The 19919-nt window shown below is 47.6% G+C and overlaps 1 protein-coding gene across 2 annotated transcripts in view; it reads left to right on the forward strand.

Annotated features, from left to right (window-relative positions):
* The window catches only part of SBK1 (SH3 domain binding kinase 1), an 85125-nt gene that overhangs the window by 25372 nt on the left and 39834 nt on the right, over positions 1-19919 (forward strand). Inside the window, exon 1 of one of the 2 annotated variants that reach the window (XM_032799392.2) lies at positions 7436-7677. The exons of the other annotated variant lie outside the window; for it this stretch is intronic. The gene's annotated coding sequence lies outside the window, so the exon portion shown is untranslated. Of the gene's footprint in view, positions 1-7435; positions 7678-19919 lie in introns of those variants that run through there. 2 annotated transcript variants of the gene reach the window in all.

Consider the following 19919-nt stretch of genomic DNA (forward strand, 5'->3'; position numbering starts at 1 on the left):
GTTTAAGGTGCCTAGTCATTTGCCTGCTGTATGAGTCCGCTCTTCAAGCATGGATGGCACATGAACCTCCTGTTTGGGGAGGCTAGTCCCCAGCCCTGCCCCTTCTGCCCAAGGCCCCTCCCCCTTTCCCCTGCCCTTCCACCTCCCTCTCCTGCCACAGTCCTGAGCCCCACCTCCCGAGGCCACCGGCTCCCCTTGCCCCAGCCCCAGGTAGCCCCAGCACTGGCCCCCACCCTCCAAGTCCTGGACCACAGGCCAGCCAGCCCTAGCGCCAGTCCACTTCGGGGAACAGGAGCAGCCTGCCTGGACTGGGACCTGGAAGCAGGAGCCTCTGGGTGGAGCGTGGGTGGGGGCCACAGGTGGCAGTTTTGGGAGGTTCAGCCTCCCTTGGCCTGCGATACCCTTCGCCTATGGAGTCAGGCCATGGAAATCAGTGGTGTCAGGATTTGGAGTCAAGACACAAATTAGATGTGTTTTATCCTATGGATGAATTCCATTGGTATCCGAGCTAGGCACAGGCTCTGCAGCAATGGGGGGTAATCTTGGCTTGGTTGGAATCAGTTTCCAATGGTTGGAACCAGCTTCCAGTGGTGTGGGCAGAAATTTGGGTCAGAGTCCCAATCCCTATGTCCCCCTATGATCCCAATGCTACAACCGCTGGGCCTAGAGTCACTCATAGTCAAAACAACCAGCTGCTCTTAGTCCAGGTGTGGCAGCCTGTCTATGTGTGGAGGAGGGATAGTGGTGGGGTTGTGGCATTGCTTACACTTACTTTGACAGGGATGGTCCTGAGGCTGAGGAAAAGGCATGGGTGTGAGAAGTGGGTTCTGTCCCTGGCTCTGCCACAGACTTCCTGTGTGACCATGGGCAAGCTGTATAATATCTCTGCCATCTGTGACATTTCCATTGTCCATGTCAACTGTGAGCTCCTCAGGGCTGGGGCGATCTCTGGCTAAGTGTTTATATAGCACCTAGCACAACAGGGCCCTTGATCAGATGCGACTGACATAGAAATAATAACAACAGATGCCCATCAGTGTGGCTTGGAGCAGGGGACTGCACAGTGGAATGGAGTGAAGGGGACTGACTGAACCAGAGAAATCATGAGGCTCCTGACTTCTCAGCTACACGGGGGCCAAACGATTGCAGCTCTTAGTTCACAAGGGCCTGGGCTAGAAGCCTCATCCCAGCACAAGCGCTGCATGGCGATGCCCAAGTGCTGAAAGCGCCGAGTCATCCAAGAAATGGTTGTTTGACAGCGCCTCTTTTGCCTAGTGCAGACAGGCCCTTGGTGTCATATAGCAGCACTTGGCAATAAATTAAAGAGAAGTGTCAGATCTTGATTCAGCCTCTTGGTTTAAAGTCACTCATAAAAAACCTAACTGCTCTGTGCATTAAACGAGATTTGGATTAGAGCTGAGGGAGAGAGCTCCTGCAAGCTTCGGATGCAGGAGGGAGGTCCCAGAATGGAAAAGCACATGCCCCCAGGGTGGAGTTAGGGGGAGAAACTCCCTCCTCCCCTTCTCCAGTAGGGTCCCTCCTCCCCTTCTCCTCTAGTCAGGCTGCTTCCCTTAATTCAGGTATGTCTATGGACATCGCAGGCCTTGCCACAGTGTGTGGAACAGTGAACGATTTGGCTAGGAAATGGCTGAAGGGCCAGACAATGAGAATGACAAAGGAACCATGATTTGCACAATACATGCGCTGGGAGCCATCCGTTTAATTATTCACTGGAATTTGGATAACAGGCGGAGGTCACAAAAAATGTTCTCAAAGCCTGAACATGTCAGCGGATTTTAACACCAGTGATGTTCCCAACACTCCTGTGGCGAAGTGCGTCATTCGTTGTCAGCCATCCTCTTGCTTAAACCATTTCAATCATCCAACTGGGGAGGGAAACAACACTATGCGCATTAGGGGCTGTCATCAACTCACCGTCCTGCAGCATCCCCCATGACATAGTATTTCAGCAATTCTGCCTTGCTCTCGTCTCCAGGACTTCAGTGGTGAGCTTGTCCTCCATCAGGTCACACTGTGGTTCCATCCCATTATCTGTGTCCCAAAATAATGGCAATCAGCACAACATCTTCAAACTCTCTAGGGCCCCTCGTCAGTCCCAAGCTTCTTCCAGGACACTGGCTAGCAGGTCCCTCGCAAAACCCCCAGACCAGACGAAATACAAACTAAGCAACTTTGACCCATCTCAGACTTGAACCTTTCATCCATCTCATGTTCCTCCCAGTTCTCGACTCTTCTACTGAATGCTAACCCACAAGGCTCCCTCCCTGGAACCTCACTCCTTGTTCAGGGCCCATCACAGCAGCTAACACTACTCCTGTACATTTCCCCACAGTTCTTCCTCCAGCTGGCTTCAGTCAGGTCCTTCCCATAGAGAAGGCACTCCAGGCCACCTCACTCCTGGGTCTCCACCACCCCACCACTCTCTGCTCCTTCCTTTTAACTCTACCCTGTGCTTGACACACCCTCCAGGTATAACAAGATGCAGCTAATAGAGCTCTCAGGCCTTCTCAGGTGATGTGGGGTTTATATACCCCACTAAGAGAGACCAACCATTGAATGTGAATAATGAATAGAAAATAGTTGGAATGAAGCACTTGTGGACAACACATGGCGCGAAAATGATTGGTCCAATTTTTTCAGCTAATACTTACAAAGAGTGAGCTTTCAAATGAGTTGCAAACCAAACACAGCTCTGCATTTGTAACAGATCCAGTACCATGTTCTCAGTTGGGGAAAATCCATGCAGCTTGACTGACATCGGAGCAATGCCAGTTTAAACTGGTTGAGGATCTGACCCATTATTTGTAATGAATAGTTTGACCAGATCTGTCAGTTATTCCAAGAATGGTAGAGTGGGAAGGAGATATAAAAGGAAAGAGAGGACTTGTCTAGGGCTTGCTCAGGAAGGACTATCTAACTGCCTTTCATCTAATCTGTTATCTACATTTATAGGCAAACCTTGTACTACCACCTTTAGTTAAGATTACCGTTATAAAAGACCTTCTTGTCGGCTCTTTGAAAACTTTACCAAACTTCAGCTGTTTGGACTGAAATTTTCCATGCTGGGTGTCTGCCTCAAGATGGATTTTCTTTTCAAGGTCCAGCTAAGATGTTACAGTCATTTCTAAGAACAAAATTAGGGGAAAAGGTGTTGTTTTGCTATGTTAAAAAGATCTTTTAGCTGTTTGGTTGAGAAGCTTGAGAGAGTGGGTCATCTTTTTGCCATTCCTGCAAAAATCTGCCCAAATTTGGGCAAATTATAAATGTTTTTAGAAAAAAATCTCTCTTTGCACATGCTATGTAGAGACTTGTCAGACTCTCTGAAGAGTCTGTCTGCATTGAGCATGCTCCAGCCCAGGGATGCAGCTATTGAATAGGTCTCTCCCTGCAGTTGCTGCTCCCAGGTGCTGGGGTATGCTGTGGCACCAGAACTGGGAAACCGTTTTTCCTGTGCTCTCAATGGTCCCCATGCAAAGTATGTCTCTCTTCCCCCTTTTAGTGCAGATCCATATAAAGGATGACAATTTATTACTGCTGCAGATTACGCCTGTAGCTGAACTGGCAGAGGTCTGTTTGGTGGATCTAAAAGTGACCATGTGATGAACCACATGGGAGTGTCAGCATCATTTTACATGATGGAATTTGTTCAGTTTGCTTTTTTAAAAACCTAGGGAATTACACACATAAAACTGTATTGAAAAGTCACAAGTAAGGTGGCAAAGTCAAGCACTCAAAAATTAGGAAATGCCATAATTAAGGAAGTCTGTGCAACCTTAATGCTGCCTCCTTGTGTGTATGCATTATGCTAAAGTCTTTAATGACATAGATTCATAGACTCTAGGACTGGAAGGGACCTCCAGAGGTCATCGAGTCCAGTCCCCTGCCCTCATGGCAGGACCAAATACTGTCTAGACCATCCCTGATAGACGTTTATCCAACCTTCTCTTAAATATCTCCAGAGATGGAGATTCCACAACCTCCCTAGGCAATTTATTCCAGTGTTTAACTACCCTGACAGTTAGGAACTTTTTCCTAATGTCCAACCTAAATCTCCCTTGCTGCAGTTTAAGCCCATTGCTTCTTGTTCTATCATTAGAGGCTAAGGTGAACAAGTTTTCTCCCTCCTCCTGATGACACCCTTTTAGATACCTGAAAACTGCTATCATGTCCCCTCTCAGTCTTCTCTTTTCCAAACTAAATAAACCCAATTCTTTCAGCCTTCCTTCATAGGTCATGTTCTCAAGACCTTAAATCATTCTTGTTGCTCTTCTCTGGACCCTCTCCAATTTCTCCACATCTTTCTTGAAATGCGGTGCCCAGAACTGGACACAATACTCCAGTTGAGGCCTAACCAGCGCAGAGTAGAGTGGAAGAATGACTTCTCGTGTCTTGTTAACAACATGATCAGATACTACTTTTCCTGGGGCCCCTGCCTCATTCAGAGCACAGGATGGACTGTGAATGGATCAGAACTAGGTAGTGTAGGAGGCTGCAATCTGTAGGACTCCTGTTCCTTTGTTGCAGAAGCTGGAAGATGTTTGGTGACTGAGGCAGGAGACTGTAGGAAGAGAAAGGAGGGCCTCATGGTTAAGGAACTTGAATCATAGAAATGTAGGGTTGGAAGGGACCTCAAGAGGTCATCAAGTCCAACTCCCTGCATTGAGGCAGGACCAAGTAACCCTAGACCATCCCTGACAGGTGTTTGTCGAGCCTGTTCTTAAAAAACACCAATGACAGGGAACCTGCCTTGGAAGCCTGTTCCAGAGCTTAACTCCCCTCATGGCTAGAAGGTTTTTCCTAATATCTAACCTACATCTCTCTGGCTGCTTTGCTTCTTGTCCTGCCTTCAATGGACATGGAGAACAATTGATCACTGGTCTCTTCATAATAGCCCTTAGCAGATGTGAAGATTATTATTAGGTCCCCCCTCAGTTGTCTTTTATGAAGACTAAACGTGCCCAGGTATTCAATTTTCCCTCACTGGTCAGGTTTAATAAACCTTGTTATCATTTTTGTTGCTCTCTTCTGGACTCTCTCCAATGTATTGAGTTTCTTTGACTGTGGTGCCCAGAACTGGACACAGTGCTGCAGCTGAGACCTCACCAGAGCTGAGCAGAGCAGGACAATTACCTCCTGTGTCTTACATACAACACTTCTGTTAACACACTGCAGAATATTAGCCATTTTTACAACTGCATCACATTGTTGACTTATATGCAATTTGTGATACATTATAACCCCCAGATCCTTTCCAGCAGTACTATTGTCTAGCCGGTTATTCCCCATTTTGCAGCTATGCAATCAGGGTGGATTTGCTTTAAATCAAATTGATTTAAATCATGATTTAAATTACTAGTCAGGAAGACTCAATTTAATCATGGATTTCTATATAAAAGTGTATTCTTGTTGGTTGGTATAACCTTAATATATTCTTCACAACTCAGAGATAGATGTAGGTTTCATTTTTAGAAGGTACATAATATACATTTTAAAAGTGATTTATTTTGAAAACTTTTCAGATTAGTTTTACAGCTATATCAGAAAATGAATGATTGTTTGGTTGTTTCATTTACCAAAGGTAATTGAAGCAGATATTTATGAAGTCACTGGGAGGTGAACTATCTCCAGTTCAACAGGTTAATCATTAGATATAGCGGAGGATTTCTTGCCAGCTGTATTAGGAGGAGAACATGCACCAGAACGAGACTTTAAATGGTTTTATTTAACTAAAAACAACTGTTATGGTATTGGATTTTTTCTTCAACAGAACACACACATCAAATATTTACCACACAACAGATAAAACAAAATTATTGCAAAATTATTAGATTAAACATCAAGTTTTTTACAACAATCAGGCTCTGTATTCCTGTCTAAACGTATTGCTCTAATAATAGTTAATGAATATTTAAGAAAAAAAATTAAATTGACTATGTCAGCCAGGTCAACATGAGACACTACAAATTAGCGAGACAAAAGGGCAGTGAGTGAAAGTGCTTAAATGTGGCTGTGTACGGCCGGGATATGGTCATCTACCATTCTTATGATACATTGTACGCGCCCGTTACTGGCACACTTGCACACTGCTGCTAGGATGAAATTTCATCAGGACGCCTGATAGATTGAATACATAGTAACTTATTAATAGTTTTAAACTGTTCTTTACTATTTTGGCTGCATTCTTGTCTTATGATTAATGTTTGAGTAATCGTGGTCATACAATCCGGTTATAGTGAAAACTAAAGCAAAATCAACATTAAACAGCCTTAAGCTTAATTACACCAGTCATCAGTTTTAACTTCCCTACTAAGATAGAGGACTTATGACTGTCCAGTCTTATATCTGGCATCACCTAATGAGTTAACACGGACACTCTTTTATGCTCTTTTTGTCCCTTGCCAGCTCTAACTCATTTGGGCGTAGTCTTTCAGATTAGTCGCAGGTGCTATGGGTGTTGCTATTCATCTTCTCCAGCCATTCCTTCTTTTCCACTTTCTCATGGAATATCGAGGTTGGAGGACTCAGAGGTCATCTAGGTCCCAACACGTGCCTCAATAGCGCACATCCAGACAGATTTTTCGCCCACGATCCCTAACATGGCCCCTCAGGCTGAATCTACAACCGTAGGTTTAGAGGCAATGCCTCAAAACCACGAGGTACTCCTGTTTCTTGAATAACTGTCCCCCATACCTTGAGATTCTGCTCCCCTTCCTTTGACGGGGATCTACTGCCTGAGAACCGACCGCTCAACCATATGGCCACTGTCAGACAGCCACTGGGTGGTAGCTCACGCAATCTCTCCATGGGGCGAGGAATGCTGGCGACACCTGCGCCCACCAAGAGGTGTCCTGCAGAGAACAGCCGAAGAGCATTCTAAATCCTTGCTCATTGAGTCTAAAAGAGTGAACCGTCCAGCAGAAACAAACCAGCGCCCGATAACCGCGCCGGTGAGCCAAAGGCGACCGGGATTGGCAGCCGATCCAGGCGCGTTTGTGAACCTAGATCTAGACGGGAGGATGGAGAAGAAGGCGTGCGGAACAGCAGCGCTAGGACCGCGGCGGCTGTCCGCGGGGGCTGGAGTCTGGTGCGGCGAGGAAGCGCGTGTTGAGCTTCTCAGGGAGAGACGGGCGGGGAATCCCCAGACACACGCACCGAGCCAGGAAAAGCGGGAGCTGGCGCCTGGCTGGGCGCACGGCATCCGGGGCGAGGCGGCTCGGGCTGCTGGGGATGTCTAAAGGGGCGGGGGACGCGCGATGGAGCGAGAAGCGGCGGGTGCGGGCTGCGCGGACGGCTGACCGAGTCGCGGGGACACGAGGACGCGCGGGCGGCAGCTGTAGCAGCCCCGGGCGCTCGCCGCGCCTGAGCCGCCCCCTCCATCTCCGGCCCTCCGCGCTCCGGACCCGACCCGGCGGCAGCCCCGTGCACGGGGCCATGAGGACCAGACCCCCCTAGCGGAGCCAGGCGAGCGGCGGAGGGGGCATGTCCCAGCCCCCCAGCGAAACCAGGAGAGGCGGAGACCGAGCCCCGTCCGGGGGCCCCCCAGGGGCACAGGGACAGAGCCCCGCCCGGGCACGCAGGGGCGATCGTCGGCGGGCGAGGACAAGGGAAGGCGAACGTGTGTGAGGGAGCCGGGGGCTCGCCCCAGCCCCCACCCAGGTAAGGCCGCGCTCCGAGTCACCCTGGGGCTCAGATCTCCCCTTCGCGGCGTGGGTGCGGGTCCAGGTGGCGCCCAGCCGGACAATGCAGCGGCAGCCCCTCCCTCCGGGCCTCCGGGAGCCCCCGGCCCGGGCAGGGCCCTGTTAGGGTAAGGAGGTCGCTGGAAGACTGGAGGACCCCCCTCCCCTCGGGCGGTCTGTCTGTCCCCCATTGTGCAGCTGCACGCGGATGCTCCGGCCGGAGGCAGGTGCAGGGAGGGTTGGGCTCCCCTTCCGCAGCTCGCTCCAGCCCCGTTGTTCCTGTGAAGGGCCCTTTCCTTTGTGTGTCTCCTGTGTGCAAAGCCTAGTCCCCCCCTCTCCTCCCCAATCGCTCCCGGGGGGGGGCTGCCTGCGGTCGACGGCACCAGCCCTAGGCCGGCCTTCCATAGGGGCTCTGCATGCACGCCCTAAATGCGCTAGATCAGGGCTTTGCATGGGGACGGCGCGAAGCCTCCCCGCTGATTGTCCTGCTCTGGAAACCGCCCCCCCCCCCCCACTACTGGCATGGAAATTGACATGGTGGAGAGTGGCGGCGAAACAGGGATCCAACCTCTCCTTTTTATCAATGGATGTCGATCCCGCCTAATTCTGATTTCCCCCGTTCACCCCAGGTGTCCCTCCCCCTGCCCTGTAATGGGTACTGGAGTAAATACACAGCAGCATCGGGTATGGCTTGGTTCTGGCTGTGGTTCTGTCAGGCCGTTTAGGATGTCAGTGAGCTGGCAGCAGCACCAGGAGCAAATTCTATTGTCCCTCCACCCCTGAGCTCTCGCAGAGCTGGCACAACCTCAGTGTTTGAATTGGTCTCTTCCATCCACACATTGTAATCTGTTAGTACCTGTGTATCCAGGGGCCAGTGTTTGAGGTGACAAGTTCCCAGCAGTGTCAAGATCCTACATATTATGCACACCCGTCTCCCACAGCAGCTTTCCTCTTTGCCACCTGTACTTCCCCTGTGAGTTTAGGGTCCTTGTAACCAGTTCTTAGGTACAATCTCCCCCCCACCCCCGTACCTCCCCTTGTTGCCTTAAATCCTCACTGCTGTTCTAGGAGGGAATCTTCAGCGCTACCTAGGGCTACTTATTTGATCCCTTGTTTACCTCCCTTCTGTGAATTGCTGAAACTTTCTGTCAGATTGCTGCATGGATTTCAGGGCTTGGCTTTAGGCAGTATGGGGGGGGGGAGGTGAAGAGCAGGAGGAGGGATTATATTTGGAAGTACCATATATCATGCACTGCCTCCTCTGAGGCTTTCTAATGCTTCCAGAAGTGCTCCAATGCCAGAAGTGCTCCAATGTTTGTGCTGTGAAACCCTCCTGGAAGAATCTTCTGCCATAGGCAACCCTGCTTTAAACACTGTCCCAAAGATGGCCTGTCCTCCACCCCCAGGTAGGTAAGTCAAAGTGCTGAGCTTGCAATCTCTCTTGGGGGAGGAGTGCTGATTTTCAGAAGGTGGCATATCCCCTCTATAGGTGCAGAGCAATATCTCCATCATTACACACCTTGAGAACTGGCCAGGGCTGTTTTCTCCTGGCAAACAACATGCTGTAAATACTAGTTTATGGAGCCATTTAACAGCAGCGGTCCTTGTGAGCTGAGCAGATAATATCTTGTCCTGGTGACATCTGATGTCATTGGCCTTAAGGGGAGGTGTGGGGGGTGGCGTGACTCACCTGCCCTTTGGGCCTCCCAGCACCTTTTTTAAGCATGGCAGGGTGATCACCTCCTGGGACATGTGTTGTAGAGCTAGATAGTTCTTGGTTTCCTCTCACTTGGTTCTTGGGCTCAGCCTTTCCAGGTGGCCCAGCTATTCGGTTGCTTGGGGTAGCTGGTGAGACAGGGAATGCAGCTGGTGTGGCTGTGACGTGCGTGGCCATTTATTTTCATTTCTGCCTGATGATCCTGCTGTTGCTGGAGTCTTCTCTTCCAGCCTGAGTGTGCTGCTTGTCATTCAGCATTGCCTGTACCCTAGGGATGGCATCCCAGGTTGGGAGGGGACTAGAGCCCAGTTGCTTGATTGTGCTGTATTGTTAAGGAACCAAATGATCTCAGCAGGGATCAGTTCCTGTTGGTAGCTTATAGAAACTCTGAACCAGAGATGGAAACAGAGTGAGTCATGCTTGAAAGGAGTTGGAGCCTGAGTGGCAATGGAAATCCAGGGGTAAGGACTGGTGAAGTTTAGTGGGCTTTAGTTTTCTAAATGTGCCTTTTGAATAGTCACTGTGCAGCGGAGCCACAAGGGAGAGCGTGGCTGTAATGGCGCCTGAGGACAGGAGAGTGATTTTGCTCTGGAGTGATTGGTTGAGGACTGTGAATAGAGGTGACTCTGTTGACTTGACGAAATTGATTGCTGGGATGGAGCTGATGGATTGGGCTAGAAAAGGCAGGAAAAATAAAAAGAGAAAGGGTAGCAAGAGGCCATCTCCAGTGGCGAGATCAGAAGCTAGGTAGTGGCAGTCCAAGTGGCAGGCAGTGAAGGGGTGAGCTGCCCACCTGAACTGGACAAACAGAGGGGTGTGGCAGGAAAGGTGAGAGCTGATTGGGTTTTGTTCTTTATCTTCCTTCTGTGGAAAGAACCTGTCATTGCACTAGGGTCTAGCTCAAGAATCAGCTATGCTTTAGGAAGGGTGAGAGTGACCCAGTTAAATACCCATTGACCACCTACTCACCATATGGCCAAACTGTGTCTGCAGAGGGTAGAAGCAACTCAAGGTGCTCAGAGGCCAGGGTTGCTGACCTACCAGATAGACAGCAGGGTGCATGATGTGCCTGTATGGGGCTGGATCCTCAGCTGCTATAAATTGGCATAAGGCTTTTGTTCTGATTGCTGTACTAGCTGAGAATCTGGTTCATGGCATCTAGAGACCTGCTGGAATGGGCCTGCCAATTACCTTCAGTTGAAACCAGTGTTGGGATGGAAGGAGATGAAAGAAGCATGACAAGATGGGTCCAGGGAGCCACCATCTGGCATAGGCTGAGGAGGATAATAATTCCTCCTAGACTGAGCAAATCCCTCTGGGCAAAAGAGAGACGGTGCATTGGATGGATGTTGCTTTTACCAGGCATAGAGAGAGCTGGGTGTGGGGTGATCAGAGAGGGGATGATGGATCTCATGAGCTGTGTAAAGTCTCTTACAGAGACTTTGGGCATTGGTGGGCATGGTAAATGGCAGCACTAGTGGCAGGCACTAGTAGGACATGGCACCTGGGATCTGCCTGTAGATGCTTAGAAACAAGGCTGAGGTTAGGGACTTTGTGCGCTGAGATTCTTGTAGTCTCACATGCAGGAGGATAGAAGAGCCACAGTTTGTGGCTCAGGGGAGGGACCGAGTTTATTAGGTTGTGGGGAAAGGAGGGCTTTTAATCACTGCTGGCAATGACAGCAAAGAAGAGTTTGGAGGCTGTTTAAATTGGGCAGAAGAGGGTAGGGGGAGGGGGAAAGCTGGCAGGTATAGAGAAGCTCTCTAGTCAGACAATGGACATCATCAGCTGGGGACATCAGAGGTACAAGTTCCACTGCAGTATGTATCCAGTAGAATGGGCTAGGATTGCCCTGCAGGAAGGGTAGGGTGAGGACAAGGAGGAATAATCCAATAAGGTATAACAAGAGTTTTGGCAAAATGGGCTGTCCTGTTACAAATCACAGCTACTATCAGCTGTAGATCAGCTGGGATGTTTGAGACATACTTGGGTGAGCTGGAAAGGCTGGGATTGGGGTAAGATCTCGTCACCACTGGCATTTCAGTGGTGGGAAGGGAATGATTAGCAAGATGCTCTGATGAACTATACATGGGGAGCAGGGCTATAGCCAAAGGATCCATGCCACAGAGACTGCTTGAGTGATAAGAGTAGGAGACCCAAACCCATGATGCAGGTCACAAGAATACACATCTGGTAGTCAGCCTCCACATCAGAAGAGTTCTGGTGAGGTGTCCTGGTCATCAGTGCATATAAAGAAGAGGTCAGCTACCCTGATGCTCCATCACAGAAGATGATGGGCGAATACCTATCATGGGGATATTCTTCACGGGTGGTGAAAGTGAGACATTGCCAGAGAAGGTGGAAGAATTGGGGGTGGTGGGGTTGAAAGAAGACTAAATGATTGAGTTCCCATAAATCACCAGCACTGGAAGTCACTCTTCAGAGTGTGCTAAAGAATGGAGAACTGAGCTAGTAACAAAGATTCGTAATTTATCATTAAAAAGTGCTGAGAAGCTGGAGGACTGGAAGGCAGCCAATGCTGTGTCATCTCTGTAAAAAGGTTCCACACTAAGAGTGTGCTTGAAAATAATAGGCCAGGGAAAACAGTAGAGAAAAGCTATGGAAGAGAGAATTGCAAAGCATTGAAATGAGTGTAATGGTTTAGGGATGGCTTCCATAAGAAGAAAGGTGTTTGCCTCACCTGTTAGCACTGAATGATCAAACTAATGGGTAGAGCAGAAATGGTGGAGCTCAGTTATTTTCTCTTTCCAAAAGCTTCTGGGGAAGAGCCTCATAAGATGCTATTCAAGATCCCTGATAACCATGCGGAGAATGATGAAGTCCTGTTGCTGATTAAAAGCTGACATGAGACATGAAGGGATCTCATTGGGGGGAAACATTACATATGGATGCCCTAAGGGTCTGTACCAGGACCCGTGTCCAATATATTTATTAACCTAGAAAGGGGGGCTGGGTTCCAAAGTGGAAAAAATTGCTCCCAACACAGAGAGCAGGACGGAGAGCTCACATATACCACTATAATTGCATTAACTACAAAGGAGTCACACCAGATTTACAGCGGTATATGAACTGAATCAGGCCCTATATGATTTAACTTAGTTCAGAGGCATTATGAGGCTGGCTCCCCAGAAGAATCTGGAAAAATCAGGTGACTTGAAATTCAGCATAGAAAAATGCCAAAGTTGTGCCCATTGGAAGGAACATAGGACAGTGCCCTGCTATCACAGGCAACCTGTGATTCCTGTCAAGGGATCATTGAAACTACTCATCCACTCCTTGAGGATCTGAATTGGTTGTAACTTCTACAGAGAATTATCTAGGTATCATTGTGGACAACACAATGAAGCTGCCTGCTCAGTGTGCAGTAGCCATGAAAATGGAGTGGAATAGGTGTTAGCATGACATAGGAAGGGGATGGAGAATGATGCAGAAAACATTATAACATCATTACCTTGAACAGCGTCACATTCAGATTTAGTTTTGTCTAGTGAGTGCCACGTGCATGCTCCTAGTTCATCATCACATGAGAACAAAAGGTCACTGGAAATTAAAAGGCAGTGTACTTAAAGTGGATGAAGAGAGCTGCTTTTTGAGGGGAAGTTGTAGAACTTCCTGCTGCAGGATATCACTGAGGTAAACAGGCTAGAAAGATTAAGGCATGATTAGACCTTCATACAGGGTGAGGAAGATGGTCTTAGAATGAGACTCAGTCACCGAATAGCCAGTCAAGCTATCTAACTTCTGTTTCTGGCTCTGCCACATGCTTCCTGTGTGACCTTAGTGAAGTCACTTAATATTTTGGTGCCTCAATTTCCCATTTGTAAAATGGGCATAATACTTCCCTGCCTCCCAGGGGTTTTTTGAGGATAAATCTTTTGAGTTGCTCGGATATGAGTGACAGGAGCCGTATATGCACCAAGGCAGATAGAATAAGAATAGCAAAGTTTGTGACACTGATTATGAGGAGACTCAATCTAAATGCCTCATGACATCAGCTTGGGTCAGGAAGAAATATTGCACTATGGGATATTGCGTCTGTAGATGCTCTCTTTGGGCAATGATGGTTATACCATCCTCTGAGTTACCTGATATTAGTGATATGGACTATTTGTCTGCTCCAGTGTGGCAATTCCTATGAATCAGCCTCTGTACAAATATTGAGTCTCTGCTGAGATGCAGTCTAGTCATGTTATCTGTATAACATGACCTGTCCTGGTGAGTTACTCTGCTGCCCACTGTACTGCTCATGGCCAGCCAAGCTGGCCATTAGGATCCATGACATCTTAGTGACCGGGCTTTCATGATACCATAATTATGAACTGAAGGGTTTTTTTCTCCTATGCTCCTAATCAGTTAATTAAGTACAATATCCACTGAATGCCTATGTTTTCCAGAGGCTATACTGCAATATTTATGCTTATGATTGTTTACATTGCACACATTCTAATCTGTGAGGGTCTATTATGTGGCTGTTAATTTTTGCTTTTGGGATGAATCCTATGGTACAAAAGCCTTATCGGAAATTACTTACGCTGATTCCAAGTTACCAGAAGAAGCGGTGTAGAAAATGGTATTGGCAAATGACAGGTAGAGATCCCATAATCCATGAGCAGGAATTGAACCCAGATCCAGTGGCCAGGGAGCTAGCCTAGAACTCAAGGCATGTGGGTTAAATACCCTGCTCTGCCACAGACTTCCTGTGTGACCTTGGGGAGGACACTTAATCTCTCTGTGACTCAGCTGTTATCTATAAAATGATGGCACTTCCCTCCTTGGAGGGGTGCTGTGAGCATAAATATATTTAAAAATCGTGAGATGCTCAGGTAAGGGGCCGGATCGGTACAACAGACAGTTGGCGTGGCCTACCCAGGGGTGGGTTAGAGCAGGATCTTTGAAATCAGGCTTGCTGGTGGCCCCAGAGAGACCATCATGGTTGGGAGTCAGTGAGAAACCAAGGGCCAAATATCCTGCTGGTTTAAATTGGTGGAGCTCCATTAACTCCCACCAAATTGTGACAGATGACAGCAGCTGAGACTTGCCCCCAGGAATCTGTCAGCATGGAGATGGGGCTGGAAGGTTCAGATCAACATGTCCGTTGGATAAGGATTTAGGGACAGAGAGGGACAGTCTTGGGGGTTTGGTGGCAGGACATAGTATGCTGAATCTGTGCCTTAATTCCCTCCAGGAATTGCTGTCATGTAATTTTTGCAGATTACCAGATTATTATTGTCTGTATTACAATATTGCCTCGAGGTCTGCACTGAGATCAGGGCCCTGTCGTGTCGACTGCTGTACAAACATTTAGGCTATGGCTACAGGCCGCTGAAAGCATAGAGTACATACTCTGCAAACCCAGCTAGCACGGGTGTAAAGAGCAGTGTGGAGGGTGAGGGATGGCTTAGGCGAGTTAAGCAGAGGTCCTACTTGCCTGAAGCCAAGGATATATACCCCACATGGCTCTCTGCATGCCCAAGCAATGCTTCCCTTGTCTACACTACTAGTTTTAGCTACGCAGTGCCCCACTGTCTCAGCCTCTCCCTGCTGTAGTGAAAGACTCCAGCAGTGGGGAAAGGCTCCGGCAGCTCCCCGCTGCTGGAGTCTTTCACTGCCGTGTATACCCATAACAGTGAGTGTGGACTCAGCCTGCCTTTCACTGCAGAGCATAGCTCTATGTACCCTACCTGTCACCACATGTAGACAAGGCCTTATGGAGGGACAGTTCTTGCCTCATGGACTTGCAGTCTAAATAGACAAGGACAAGAGCAAGAGGGGGATATAGAGGCGCAGAAGTGATGCGACTTTCTCAAGGTCAGACAGCAGGTCAGCAGTCCCAGTACTCTAGTCACACCACACTGCCTCCCTGATATAGGCATATAGTCCTTTTCTTCCCCACATTGTAACAACAAAATAAAGTTGTTTTTATTAACAAAGCAATCAACACTAAAGGTTATAGCTGCATCCATGGAAAAAAGAGGATGAAGGAAAAACACAAATCATTATACAAAGAACAGATATGCTGAGGTGACCTATAGTGAAGGTTGCTGCTGAAAAGGAAGGAAGGAGGGGATGTGATTTAACAAATGGAGTGGCACAGCAGGACTCCTGGGCTCTGCTTCTGTTTCAGCTTGTGACATTTGTGAATGACTTTGCCACTCTGGGCCTCAGTTTCCCCATCTGCAAAATTTAACCTAGCTGTTGTGAGATAGAATTAATTATTATGTGTAATGAGCTGTCAGATGGAATTTGCTAGGGAAGTGCAAAGTATAATTATTTATTTGTGTGTGTCTGTGGGGCGGGGGGGCGGGGGGGACGGGACCCATCTTTGTGGAGGGCTACGTCAATTATCCATGTACAAACCTACCTAGCTACTGACTGCCTCTTAAGACAGAAAAGAGCTCAAGAACATCCAGCAGTAAGAATATGAATGTAACTAGTATTTACATGGAAAAATTAATAGAGCTAGTTGGAAATTTTTCATCAAAGTAGTTTTTTGACCAAAATATGTGTTTTTTGGTTTGAAATCGAAACATTTAGAAAACTCTATTAATTTCAGTGAAATATTGTTTAGAAAACAAAACAAAGCATTTTGATAATATCAAAACGCCTGTCCCATCCTTTTTTGGACCATTTTGGGTTTTTTTGTTACAAAACAAAATCAAGGGGGTTTTTAATATAAAAAGATTTTTAAAAGTTGAAATTGCAGTGAAATGTGTGGATCAGCCTGAAATAATTGTTTTTTTTTTTTTTCCAAAATTTTGTTTTGCAGGAAATTTTGAATTTTTGAAATATGTTGTTTTGGAACTTAAATATATATATTTACAAAGAACATTTCTCCCAGGAACACTTTCCCTAGATGAATTGTTGACACTCCCCATAACAGCAACAGTCACTTAGGAGGAACATAGCAAAAGGGCACAGATATGTTGCTACTAATGAGGGTCTACTGCAGGGGTTCCCAATGCGGTGCCTGCGGGCACCATGGCGCCCGCGTGGACATCTTAATGCGCCCGCGTCCTGGCCCCCAGGAGAGCACCTGCCGAAATGCCGACAAGTGATGTCATCGAGAGGTGTCGCGGCCGAAATGCTGCCGAAATTCAGCGGCATTTCGGCGGGTGCTCCACCACCACAGTGGTCCTTCGGCTGGCGCCTGCCAGCCAAAAAGGTTGGGGACCACTGGTCTACTGTATTTCCCATATTTCAGAGTAGCAGCCGAGTTAGTTTGTATCAGCAAAAAGAACGAGGAGTACTTGAGCACCTTAGAGACTAACAAGTTTATTTGGGTATAAGCTTTTGTGGGCTAAAGCCCACTTCATCGGATGCATGTAATGGAAAATACACTAGGAATATATACGCCTCTACCTCGATATAATGCAACCTGATATAACATGAATTCGGATATAACATGGTAAAGCAGTGCTCCAGGAGGGCGGGGCTGCGCACTCCAGTGTATCAAAGCAAGTTCAATATAACACATTTTCGCCTATAATATGGTAAGATTTTTTGGCTCCTGAGGACAGCATTCTGTCAAGGTAGAGGTGTATATATATATCTAATGGTATGGCAAAGGCTTACTCACCTGCACATTTACTAATATGATGTATGCCATCATGTGCCAGCAATGTCCCTCTGCCATGTACATTGGCCAAACTGAACAGTCTCTATGCAAAAGAATAAGTGGACACAAATCAGACTTCAAGAATCATAACATTCAAAAACCAGTCGGAGAACACTTTAATCTCCCTGATCAGTCAATTAAAAGTCACAAATCTTCAACAGAAAAACTTCAAAAACAGACTCCAACGAGAAACTGCAGAACTGGAATTAATTTGCAGACTGGACACCATTAAATTAGGCTTGAATAAGGACTGGGAGTGGATGGGTCATTACACAGAGTGAAAACTATATTTCCCCATGCTCATTTTGCCTCTACTGTTACTCGCACCTTCTTGTCAACTGTTTGAAATGGGCCATCCTGATTATCACTACAAAAGTTTTTTTTTACTCCTGCTGATAATAGTCCATCTTAATTGATTAGTCTCTTTAGAGTTGGTATGATAACTGCCATTTTTTCATATTCTCTCTGTGTGTGTATCTCTCTCTCTCTCTCTCTCGATATATCTTCCTACTGTATTTTCCACTGCATGCATCCGATGAAGTGGACTTTAGCCCACAAAAGCTTATGCCCAAATAAATTTGTTAGACTCTAAGGTGCCACAAGGACTCTTCATTCTTTTTATGTGTCCCATATGCAACTGTTGCTGTTATGGGGAGTGTCGACAGTTCATCTAGGGGAAAGTGTTCCTTGGGGAAATGTTACTTGTAAGTGTTGGTTGCACTTACAAAGTGTTGCTGCAAATAAGTGTCAACTGTAATGGTATTTCCCACAAAGTGGAATATCCAGTTTTCACCCATCTTTCAAAATTAATGGTGGACTAACTGATTTGGATCAAACAAAGCTAAACTGAGGCAGGGCGATTGGAATTGGAGTCAGGAAAGCTGAGTTCTAATCCCACTTGTGCCTCAGATCTACAGTGTAGCTTTGGGTAGATCACTTTGCCTGGTCCACCTTTCCATCATTTGTTTCTCTTGGTGGTTTAAACTGCAAGATCTTTGGCTCAGGAACCATCTCTTGTTATTTGTTTGTCTGGTGTCTAGTGCTGTGGAGCCCTAATCGCATCTCAGACCTCTAGGAGCTTCTGTAATACAAACATATATATTGATTATATGTACTGTGATGGAACCCAGGAATTTCAGAGGCCTGCGATCCCCATTGTGCTAGGTGCTGTATGGACACAGAACAGACAGACAGTCCCTGCCCAGATAACTGAATCTGCTTGGAGGTTTGACATGGGTTATATTTTTTCCTTATTGTTTCGTTTGTGCAGTTCTTGGTTCCAGTCAAGACCGAAATCTGGAATCTAATCTGGTCTCTTTGTCTAATCTCTCTATGGTCTGACTTCACCGGTTCCAATCCTGTTCCATATAGACAAGCAGTTCCATAACTAAAACCAACATGCAGGCATTGGTACTGCTGAGCAGCTTTAAAGGAGCCCAAGAATGCTGTGGCTAATGGGATGAGAAGGGCTCATTCTCCAACCTCTGGGTCCCTCTAGGTCAGGACTGAGGCACTGGCAGATGCTGGTGTTGTGTGAAACATGCCCTGCATGTGTTGAGAGAGACTTCTCCAGACACTCCAGGGTGTTGTTCTGGCAGCTTTCCTGAACACTCAGCTCACACAGACACCCAAATTAAATACTGATTTACACAGCCCTGCTACCCTACAGAACAAGGACTCGTGCTCCAGGAGGTGAGCTGTGTGATAAACTGCCCTCGGTCTTTCTCGTTTCAGCAGGAAGCAAAGGGAAATGTGCAGACAGCGCCAGGTGGGGAAGCACAGCTGGGAAGCTGGAAGGGCTGCCTGCTTTGCCTGTTATTTCTGGGCTCTGAGCACTAGGAGCTGTCCAACCCCAGCATGAGAGACAGCCCTAAATAGACAAAACAGAGGAGCAAAGCAACTTGCTTCAGATCATGCAGTGGGTCAGGGATCAAACTGGGACTAGAACTCACATCTGCGGAGTTCTAATCTAGTGTCCAACCCCCTAGGCTAGGCTATGCACTCCCTTCCCTGTCCCAGTGGGATCTGAAGTTGTGCAGCAAATACCTTGTAGGTTCCCAGCTTTTGTTGGACTGGGTTCAGGTCAGTCACTACAAGCAGATGCCCTGCCCGTGAGTAATCAGTGGTGGGGCAGCTCTGAGAAGGTGCGTGAGGCTTGTATGCACCTATCTCAGGTTTGCTAAGAGGGTTGGATCGCTTTACATAATCCGCTGCCTTTCAGATCCACCAGGTGGGGCTGCAGACCAGCACCTCTGGGGGTCACGCTGATGGAGGAAAGCTTCTATCTAAGCCATGATCATGGAGCAGCCTGATGCACAGCTGGTCTTAAACAACAGGCAGGTGCTTTGTTTAGATACCCCACAGGGAGTGAAATTCACCTGTGCAGAGGGCCAGCACCAGGCTGGCCATTTGGAAGCTACCCAGACACTTCAGTGAGTACAGAATGGAGCTGCCCACTTCTGCCACTATTCCACTGTCCAGGCCCCAGAATGGTGCCATCATTTCCACTTGCATTTAAATAAAAACTAATGGGGGACAATTTCAAAAGCGCCCTGGAGAGGTGTGGCACTGACCCACTGAAAGCCAAGGGGAGTTAGGCACCTGGCTCTAGTTTTCCACAGAACTCATCCCCGACAGCTGTCACTGCTCACCTTCAGAGCTTTCCTGCAGGCAACTTTCTATACTCCCTCCTCTGTTCTCAGGCAGCTCTCTCCTGATGCTCTCTCAGCCTGTCTGTCTCACTTCTGGATGCCCAGATGAGATCTCTTAAGTCCAGTTAGGGGACAGATGATGAATCACAGGTGTACTGGTCCCTCCTGCCTTTTACAAGGGGTTAGTGACCCTAGCCAACAGGGCCATCTGCAAACAT

This window comes from Chelonoidis abingdonii, chromosome 9 (assembly GCF_003597395.2).
Source record: "Chelonoidis abingdonii isolate Lonesome George chromosome 9, CheloAbing_2.0, whole genome shotgun sequence".
Taxonomy (NCBI): Eukaryota; Metazoa; Chordata; order Testudines; family Testudinidae; genus Chelonoidis; species Chelonoidis abingdonii.